The sequence below is a fragment of the Diceros bicornis genome, chromosome 3 (genome assembly GCF_020826845.1).
Source record: "Diceros bicornis minor isolate mBicDic1 chromosome 3, mDicBic1.mat.cur, whole genome shotgun sequence".
In the NCBI taxonomy this organism is placed as follows: Eukaryota; Metazoa; Chordata; class Mammalia; order Perissodactyla; family Rhinocerotidae; genus Diceros; species Diceros bicornis.
In genome coordinates this window covers 92,134,202-92,145,311 of record NC_080742.1, presented here as the reverse complement: position 1 = coordinate 92,145,311, position 11,110 = coordinate 92,134,202, and the positions used below count along the sequence as shown (strand labels likewise).

General features: G+C 43.1%; 1 pseudogene; it reads left to right on the top strand.

The window, feature by feature from the left end:
• The first annotated feature begins 381 nt into the window (after positions 1-381).
• Positions 382-4,196, top strand: LOC131400494 (peroxiredoxin-5, mitochondrial-like; annotated as a pseudogene).
• The last annotated feature ends 6,914 nt before the right edge of the window (positions 4,197-11,110 follow it).

The following is an 11,110-nucleotide window of genomic DNA, read 5'->3' as shown; positions in this document are numbered from 1 at the left end:
CCAGGACAACCCACATCAGGAGGCTGGGCAAGGTAGGAGTAAAATGTCCCATCATCTTAGGGCTGACAAGAGCCAACTCTGAGGAGTAAAGCTCTCTCTAGACTCCCCACTGGGCTTCCTGAGGCTTTGTGAAGCCTCCATCCCAGTTCAGCTTCTCACACTGCCCAACTCTGCTCCTTCCCCCTTCTTTTCATTACTGCTGATCTCGAATAAACATCTTTTGTCCTATCTTCTTTGTTTATGCCAAAACATCTTCTTTTATCTATCTCAGCATCTGCTTCCAGTAAACCCAACCTATGACTATTGGTATCAGAAATAATCTGAGAAAACACCATGGCGTTTGGGAGAGGAATCCTCACTGCCAAGCTGGCACCGAGGTAAATGGAGCCAGGCGGCCCGGAGTACAGGGGAGTGGTCCAGTTATTAACACTTTCACTGCTGCTGGACTGGGACAGTGCACTATTGGAAGAGAATCCATTAGCAGGTGTGACATGCAAAGCATTTGAAACGTATGGAGGAAGTCATATTGGATGGCTATTGCTAAGAGCCATTGAAGTGCTGATGTGCTACAGAAAGACAATGACAAGCCAGAGGAGTAAAAGCCAATTGAAACTCAGGTGTGAAAGCTGAGGGTCATTGTTGCATATGCAGAGCCTGGGACTAGGGTAAGACCAAGTGAGACACTCACTTCAGCAGGAAACTTAAGGGAGGGCCAAATGCCAAAAGCCTCCATAATCAAGAGTGACTTTCTTCTCTCCGGCCTGCAAATTCTTCTTTAAGCTAATCCCTCTGGGGTTGAGGTTGGGAGGAGAAAGAAGAAAAGTAGACACCTCTGTATATAACTTCTTGTGAATATTTTTTCTAGTTTTTCTGTATTTAGTCTAGTTTTCTTTTAGTTTTGTGTTAGTGTCTGTAAATATTTTAAAACACTTTAAACAGTGTGCTATATGTGTGGGTGTGTTAGTTTTTGTCTACATCAGTGGTTCTCAACGGGGAGATTTTTGTTCCCATGGGGCATTTGGCAATGTCTGGAGACACTGTTGGTTGTCACAGTTGGGGGTGGTGCTCTTGGCATCCAGTGAGTAGAGGCCAGAGATGCTTCTAAATACACCACAGTACACAGGACCGCCTCCCACACAAAACAAGGAATTACTTAGTCCAGAATGTTAATAGGTTGAGAAATTTGGTCTGCACTCTGGGCGGTTACCATTTAAAGTACTCTCAAGAGAAATACATGCTGCAGTACATTAATTACTATGTAAAGGACCCTAATCAGGAGTCCAGGCTCCAGAGGTGGCCTCTACAAACTTCAGTCATCACTATCTGAGCAGCACTAGCAGATTCTGTAACTAGCATTTGAAATCAGTGTTGTAAGAGAAGTGGGTTGGTTGCAAACAGTGAGCAGGCACTTCTGTCCTTCCATGTGTAGGAGTATAAAAGCTGGTAGTCCCAACTGCCTATTCACAGGGCCCTTGGCCCAGAGCGCCAGCTCAGCACGTGTCTGTGGGGATTCTATCACGTGATCCAACTACAGGTTCAGCTGATTGTTATCGCTCCCCACTGCTAATCAACCCCCTCTGGTAGTGCCAAGTCTTTGAGCCCAATGGTAGATGAACCAACCCACTGACAACAGGAGTCAGTCTCCCCTTCTGCCAAACAACCCCAATCAATGGGCATCTTTAGTGCCTGGTTCCCAGCAAGTGTTGTGCATGGAGTAGAGACAGGTGAAGGCTATTGGCCTCCTTTGCCACCATATCACTGTCTGGTGTATCTTCTAATAAAGCTAAATCTAATGATGGTAGTGCGACAACTAACCTAAGCATACTTGAACCTTCATAACTATCAGGTTATTCTTGGTAGATATCAGTGTCCATCTTGGGACAGTCTCCCTTTGTGAACACTGAAATCTCCAGAGAGCTGATTCCTGCAGGCTGCCTCATGCCCCACTCCTCTCTCTCTCATGGGAAAGGCTACCAACCTTCTCTCATCCCTGGGAGATTTCAGAGTTGCCCTCCTATAATGAGGCCTTCTTATAACTCCACCATTGTGAATTTAGTGCCTTTGTTCTCAATAGTGTGCTATTTCAGCTGTAATTCCTGCCCAGTTCAGGAACAGAAAAAGATTCTAATTACTGCTTTGCAGCATTCGATAATACCAGTATTTGAGACTGCCAAAAAAAACCATATTCAAACTAAATGGTGCTTAAGTACGAAGTTCGAGTTCTCCTTTTCTTAAGGTAATTATTTTCTTGGTTTCTCCACATGAATACATAAATAAACATGAATTCTTTACAGGAAATATGTACATTTTGTTTGAGCAAAGCCCTGTGAGATTTTAGATTTAGGCATATACAATCAAGACATCTGAAGCTGGACTTGACTTTTGTCAAATAAATCACAATTCTTCCCACTTGATTCTTCTTAATTTCTGTCTCAGTTGTTTTATACTTAATAAAATGCCATAGTATAGGCCTAACATCCCCTTAACACCTACCACAAATATAGTAATATTTTGCTCTCATCTGAAGAATAAAACCAAAAAGACAAATTTGGGACTGTTAACTATTCTTCTCAGTTAAGTGACACTAAGATCTGTGTGCACCTTTCTCAGAAAGTTAAATTGTGTTATTATATTTTTACCACATAAAAGCATGCATATTTAACCTATCAAGATTACACGTTATCGCAAGAGCATTTGATATTTGCAGTTTCTATGGCGCTGTTTATTGGTGCTAGTAAAGAACAGAAAGGCCCTCTCAAACCTGCCTCTGACGAAATATTGGAGTAATGATTGGCTGTCACCATGATCATGGTTTCTGTAACAAGAGGAGCCATAAACCTCTCCTTCTTGAGGCAGATCCCTGGTGATGGGCAAAATCCTCTGTGTGCACCTCTAAAACATTAGAGTAGGAGTCCAGTCTGCATAGACATGGAAAAGATAGTCTGTTAAAAAAGGAGAGGACTGAAACCAGTCGAGTAGTATATGAATGTTGGGTATTATGGTTTTGTGCAGAAAATAAAGGGGAAGATGTGTTTTTAAGTCTCTTGACGTTATGAATTCTCTGCCTTTTTTTCATTTAAAAAAACTAAAAATTAGGCTTGACTGAAAAGAAGGAAGTACTTTTTTATTTTGGAAAATGCCTAATTGAGCTTTATACCCATTCCGGCTACTAACTAATCATGTATTCGAGAACTGGCAAAAACCATTCACCTGTGTAAGAAACACAGTAATAAAATGATAAATACCGGGTAGTACGTTTGTTTTGGCTGAGGGTCCTTATGTCACTGTCAGTACTGAGTCTACACGCAAATATGATTTTATCCATCACAGATCCAAAACACCCATTCCCTACATGGACAAACCCCACACTGCCTTATCTCCTTAGCCACAACTCTTTATTAATTTATATCTATATATATATCTATAGATATATCTATATCTATATCTATAGATATATCTATAGATATAGATATATCTATATATATCACTGCAAAAGAGGAAACGGGGCGGGCGGTTGTGGCCCGGGGCCGCAGGCGGCGGGGGGTCCGCGCTGGGTTGTCCTGTGCCACACAGGGGTGGGGTCCTCACCGCACGGGCGGCGGCCCGCTTAGAGTACACGGGAGCCCAGCGGCGGGGCAGGCGGGTGACGCAGGCGGAGGCAGAGAATAGACACTGGGTGAGGCCCGCGGTGTCCACAGCGCCGCCGCAGCCGCGGCTCTGCTCAAGGTGGGAAACGCCGTCCCATCAGCGGTGGTGTTTGAAGGGGAGCCTGGCAACGAGGTGCACCTGGCGGAGTTCAAGAACAAGAAGGGGTACGTGTGGAGTCCCCGGAGCCTTTACCCCCAGCTGTTCCAGGACCCACCTGCCAGGGTTTGTGGGGCAGGCTGGGGCTCTGAAGGCCTCGGAGATCCAGGTGGTGGCGCTCACGAGTGTTAATGATGTCTTTGTGACAGAAAAGTGGGGACCACTCCACGATGTAGAAGGCAGGGCTTGGCTCCTGGCCAGCCCCCCTGGGGCCTTTGGGAAGGAGACAGATTTGTTACTAGATGATTCATCGGTGTCCCTCTTTGGGAATCGATGGCTCAAGAGGTTCTGCATGGTGATAGAGGATGGCAGAGGGAAGCCCCTGAACCTGGAGCTGGACGGCACAGGCCGGCACCTGCAGCCTGGCCTCCAGCATCCTCTCCCAGCTCTGAGGCCTCCGCCCAGAAGCACTCCTTCTACCTTCCCTTGTTTCACCTGCCCAGCCCTGGGCAGAGGGCCCCAACCCAACCTCAGCTGGGGCCACCCAGTTGGAACTTTGGCCAAATTTCTGCAGTAAACACTTCTGGGTCAAAAAAAAAAAAGAGGAAAGAATTTTTTAGCTCTGGTTAAAATGGACTCAGTGCCCTAACAATGGCTCAATGGGAGGAAAGAGGAGCGAATGTCACCTATGGGTGCCTTAAAATAATTGTGTTACTCTGAATATAAACACTTAGATTCCTAGTAAACAAATGTGAACTACCAATCTCTGACATTTTCATCCTGGGTAGCCACAGTGACGAACAGCAAATTAACTTTCGTTGAACAACTTGGATTCATTGTGAGTGTGTTTTTGGCAGCAACTGTTGAAATCAGCCAACAGCAGCTGACTGCATGAGAAAATTGCTCCAGGTAGAATTAAAAAGCTATGTAAGGAAAGTGGTCTGAGCTCTGGAGTTGCACAAGAACTGAACCAGGTTGCACGTGTGGTTGGATGAGGGTGGTTTAAAACCCCAAGGAAGTGGCAAAGAAGACCTAGATAAATCTATGAAGGAAAGCCACTGAGCTTTGAGAAATTTCTACTGGGAGATCTGTGCAAGGTTAAAAAAAAAAAAAACTTTGTAATTTGTCCTTATAGATATTTCTTCCATCTTTCTGTGTTGGCTGTTACAAGCAGCTGGTTTTGTCTTATTGGTGTTATAGAGAAATATGATGTTCTGAACTATTTCTAAATGAATGCTTCTGAGTTGCTGGATTGTCTTTCTTCCATGTAATCATAATATTGGCCTTTTATAATAGATTTGGTTATAAAAGACAAGCAGTACTGAATTTGTTAATTTTCTCTGTTACACTGAATCTGAAATTAGAAGTTATTGTTACCAAGTATATGGAGGTATCTTGGTAACAGCCATATAGGAAACTATAGTTGAGGGGGAAATAATTTTTCATGCTTTTCCACTGAATTCTCTCTATTAAAAAAGGCACATATTAGGCGTTATGATGTACTGCCCAGATCCTCCTTCAGGTATGAGGGGCCCAGTCTCTAAGCTGCTGGTAGAGCTGCCTGATGATACAGCTCCTTCGGGGACTGCCTCAGCTGAACAAAGCTGCCCTATCCAAGATCAAGCCCCCTTTCTGATATACCCACACCCAACGACTGATCAAGAGGTAGGCATGAAGTTTTCTTAGGAAGGCCCATTCTTGTAGCCCCAACTCGGGACAACTCTAAATGGCCATCTCACCCGCAAAACTCCCATGGAATCAGCTAAGACCTTTGCTGGAATTGCATCCTTCCTCAAATACTCCTTCTGCCCATTCCTTCTTTCTTTCCCTTCCTTCCTTAGGTAGAGATCTCATGAGCCCTCCCTAATAAGTGCCCTGCAGGGAAATCTCTGTTTCAGAGTTTGCTTCCCAAGGAAACCAACCTGTGATAGTTTGTGCTGGGCATGGTCCATAAAAGCAGACACTACGATGAAATTTTGGAGCTGGGTCACCCCCCACCTGGATGGCAATAAGGACCCCATCAGTGGTAGCTGCAGCACAGATATCTCCAGGTACAAGATAGCAGTGCAGTTGTTAAAACTTTCGCCAGTGGTGAACTGGGATGGCGTACTGTTGGAAGGAAATATATTAGCTTATATATTGTATCAGCATTTGAGAAATATGGGGAGAATAGTAACTCTAAGGGAAATGAAACTGAGTGGCTGTTGCTAAGCAGGATTGATGCTTTTGAGATGGATAACACAAAGCTGGGTGTATTGATCAGTCACTGAAGGTTAAGTGTGAAGGCCGGGTACCTCCTTGGTAGCATATGAAGAAGCTCTGATCTCCTGCAGCAAAAGGGCAAAGAAAGCTGAGGTCCAGGCCAAGGACTTAATTATAAGAGTAGCCGAGCTCCACAGAAGGTTAAACTCCCAACCAAGGCAGGTCTGCTGTGGCAAGGTCAGAGCACTGGTTGGGAACCCCGAACTCCTACACATTAGACGAGCACATCAGGGTTTAGGAGTATATGAAGATACTGCAAAAGTGATCCACTCCTCCTCACTCCTCCCTTTTCAAGGAGAAGAGAGCACTAGCCCTTTCTCAAAGAAGATGCCAAAAGCTCTCCTCCCAAGATGACATGGTCTCTCCTCAAGATTTGTCCCTGCCTTCCCTCCCAGCTAAAAGGCCAATAACTAGTATGAAAGCATAACATAAACTAGTCGGGGGAGACTTTTTTCATTCATCTTTGGCATTATCAAACAAACACAATAGAAGGGAAAGATCATCAAACTGGTGAGCTTGAGGTCCCAGCTCTCATCTCAGCTCTGCCAGTGCCCCTTCTTTTGTGACCTTGGACATGTGACCTCACTGTGCCTCTTTCTTTCACGTATAAAATAAAGGATTTAATATTAGGATGAACACCTGAGCTTGAGTCACAGCTGCATCAGCTAGGTATGTGAGTGCACACCTTGTCAAGGGAGGCCTTGAAAGACAGTGGTGAGGGAAATACTCCAGATTTGCATAGCTTCATGCACATGGTCATTCACTTGGTGTGGAAAGAGAAGTGACCTAATCTTTGTGTGTATGTGCATATGTGTGTGTGTGTGCATGTCTATATATATATTTATGGTCAGTGGCAAATGGAGCATGGCAGGAGAAATATGGAAAGATTAGGGACAAGCAGGTCTGAGGTAGAAGTATGTGAATAAACAAACGCGAGTGAACAGGAAATATGAAGACTTTTGTATCCCATATTAAGGACTAATACAGAGCATTAATCAAAGAAAAGGCACTAAAAAATGAGGTTGGGGGGAGGGATAAATAGGCAGAACAGAGATTACTTTTAGGACAGTGAAAATACTCTGTATGATACTATAATGATGGATACATGCCATCATACATGTGCTCAAAGCCATAGATTGTACAGCACCAAGAGTGAACCCAAAGTAAACTATAGGCGTTGGGTGATGACCATGTGTCAATGTAGCCTCATCAGTTGTAACAAATGTACCACTCTGGTGGGGGATGTTGATAATGGGGGTAGGCTATGTATGTGTGGCGGCAGCAGATATATGGGAAATCTCTGTACCTTCCCCTCAATTTTGCTGTGAATCTTAAATTGCTCAAAAAAAAAAGTCTTAAATTTTAAATTTTTTTTTTAAAAACTGAGATTGACCAAATGACTCAACCAGCGCCATCAGCCAGTCTCTGTCATCAGATAACCAAGTCCTGGCACTTTTAAGGGACACGTGAAGAAAACATCCATAGAGGCAGAGATTGGAAGTCATACATGTTCCAAGAGCATGGGTTCTCACATATTAAGGCTGATCTAGCTACTCCCGCCATCCAGTGTCCAAACGGCCATCAATGGAGACCATACTGAAATGAGTCCCTGATATGACATCAACCCTCAAGGCAACCAGCCAGCCATTTGTGGCAAGTTTACTACACACTGGACTTCTTCTACCCTGGAAAGAGTAGTGATTTTTTTTTTTTTTACTGGAATAGACACATATTTGAGGGTATAGGTTTATTTTCTTTTCTGCCCACAGGGTCTCAGCAGCATCACTCTCCAAAGTCCAACATTATAACCTACATTATATAAAGAGGGTGCCAGGTGTGGACATATGACCATAGGATTCCCTTCATTGTATTACATTCTATACCACCCAGAAGCTTCCAGCTTGACAGAGCAATGCCTGTTAAAGGCATAGCTGAAGCATCCACTTGGAGACCCTATTTTGCAAGGATGAGGTCCATTCTCCAGAATGAAAGGTTCACTTTAAATTAACTACTTTTATGTGGTGCTGTGTCTTTGATAGGAAGACTATATAGGCTCAAGAACCAAGGGGTATGTCATAGTCAGAATTCTAAGTTGGTCCCCACAATTTCCTATCCCCCCAGTGTATACACCTTGCATAATCCCCAGGACTGTGAATATGATGGATTTTACTCCTGTGATTAGGTTATGTTATATAGCATGGTTGACCATAAGATGGGGAGATTCCAGATGGCCTGCCTAACCACATGAGCCCTTTAAAAGCAGAGTATTTTCTCCAGATGCTGGCAGAAGGGGAAGTCAGAGGTCTGAAGCACAGTAAGGATTTGATATGTGTTTGCTGACTTGAAGATGGAGGGGGCCATGTGGCAAGGAATATAGGTGGCCCCTAGGAGTTGAGACCAGTCCCTGGTTGACAACCAGCCAGGTAACCGGAACATTTCTTACAACAGCGAGGACTGAATTCTGCCAACAATAAGAATGAGCCTGGAAGTGGATTTTCCCCCAGAGCTTCCAGACAATAACTTAGCCTCACAGACACCGAGTTCGTCCTTGTGATACCTTGAGTCACGTCAGACCTCTGACCTGCAGAATTGCGAGCCATGGGTGTTGTCTTAAGCCACTAGTTTATGGTAATTTCTTATGCAGCAGTAGAAAACTCACTTGAGGTGTTTCCTTTTGGAAGGATCCCAGTCCTGGGCTGCCAAAATTTCAATGGCTGAAAATAGTTGCTTCATATATTTTTATTGTTGTTCGAAGCAGGAGGGAAAGTTTGATATTGGTTATAGTATTATCATGGTTGAAGCAGAGGTGCAAAGTCACTTTTCTGTTTTAAACAAGCATAAAATGGTAGACTCAAGTCAGTTAGCTTGCTACTAACATCTACCTGCATCTAGTATTTCTGATGGAATAATAGAGGTCACGTTCTTCAATAAGACTTTGGAGAAAATGCAATTATTGAGTAAAGCAAACATCATTCTGGGTAAACTATACACAAGTATTTTTTGCATAGTTAACTGAGTTGTGGGTATACACAGAAGTGACTTCAGTTTTAAAATTATGATAACATCTCGGTAGGGACAGGTAACCCTCTGAGAGCCGCACGTAACTAGAGTTAGAATTTTCAGCCCTGCCCTTCTTCCTCAGTAGGCTCTTCTAAAGCAACCTCTTCTGTTCCGAGTTATGTTTCTCTTTTACTGAGTTCCACACTGGGTTTGCTCCATCTATCAGATCACTGCCTCTATTATATAAATTACCAAAACTCTCAGATTCCTTGTATACTTATTTAGAGTCCCGTCATTAAGATCCGTATTCTATCTACTCTAATTCCCAAAAGCCTGGTGCTTATATTCCTGTCTTAATTATTTTGTCCTTTGATCTTTGTTTCTTTTTTCTTTCCATCAACATCAAAATTTCTCTGTATGACAAGGAGGAGAATATTTCTTCTCTTGGAAAATGAGAGATGTTATGTCTCTTGCCTATTGTGGCAATATCTAAAATTATCCTCCAGAAAACCCATACACACTTACTGTGAACCTGAATAGAAGAAAAAGAAAATTACATTTGGTAAATGTGTTTTGTGTTAAGGTAAAGTCTATCAGTTGAATTGTCTTTTTAATGCATTCCCTTGAGAAACTCAAATAGATTATATGAGGACACAGTGACTGAATAATTTCATTGTCCTTTCCAACTCTTGCAACTGGAGACAATTAAATGTATGTAGAATGATACAAATGCTAATATGCACCACTCTGATATAGTCATAGTGTCTACCAAACAATTTCTCCTGGAAATGCCTGTGTGAGAATGGGTCACCTCATGGGAGTGGATTTCCTGATGTACTAGAAATGTGTCTCTGACAAGATTTTTGAGCTCCAGGGGCTGTCAGAGGAAAATCTTTTGGGTTATTAGTTGTTCATATTCTGACAGTAAAAAATGTTCTCTTGAGACTTGGGAAACTCAATGTGAGCCCAACATCACAGGACTGGATTTCTCCCTTAACAGCCCCTGTCTGTTCTCTATGAGAAGTCAATCCTTAAGATTCAGGAGGGAAGTGTCAAGAATTGTGATTATATATACCACTGTATTTCACCTATGATAAGAGAACTCATTCTCCTTTTTTTATTTCTTTTGGTACTTTAGAATTTTATAAATGATCACATAATTGCAGCTCTATGATACAGATTTAGACAGGTGTTGTGATTTTTAATTTATCCCTTATATAAAAATGTTGTTTTAGTGTTTTTCCTTAATTATAATCCAATTATACAAATTTGGGATGACGTATGAGTTTAAAATAAGGAGAAAAAGCTACCAACTTAATTCTAGCTGATCCATAGCAGTATTATAAAATTAAATATTCTGCATGCCTTACCTTAGCTCCTCACCACCACCAGTATTAAGTGAAACATACTCAATTTGCACATCTGAAAAGAAAGTTTGTGTTTTGACAGAGTTCACTGAGAAGGGACATCTTACCTTAGCATTTCATGGTGAGCTGACAGTTCTTAGACAGGGAGGAACAAATGCCACGGAGGCCCGAGCCACTAAGGTCTAGGCACATGTAGAGGGAGAGAGAGGTAGGAATTCCAGGGATTCTAGATTTGTAGGAAGACAGTATTGACTCACTATCTGGGGGAAGGGGATTTAGCACCATGAGGACTGATCTGCTTTCTAAGAGCATCAGGATCCATGAGCTGGGCAGTTGCATAGAATTGGTACCTGCCCAAAGTCTCCCTGCACAGCTAAAGGGGCATGTGTGTGTGTGTACGTGTATATGTGTGGTTGGGGGAGGTCTAGTCAATGCTCTGCTCACGAAGCTGTGTACCCAGCTTAGGGCTATCTCCATTGGAAGAAGAAGATGGCCTCAAATTCATGCCAAGACACCACATGTAATAGCAGAAGCCTGCCCTGGCCTCTCCACCTTCTGCCCCAGTCCCCTCTCTTCCTCTACCCTCTGCCTTCCCTTCCCCCTCCACTTTCCCTCTTCCTGTCCTCATGCTCAATCCCCTTTCTCCCCCTATCCTCCCTCTGAATGCAAAAAGAGCATTACGTGGCTATGCCAAGAAGATGAATTTGGCTTCATTAATGAATCAAAGTAAAAGAACA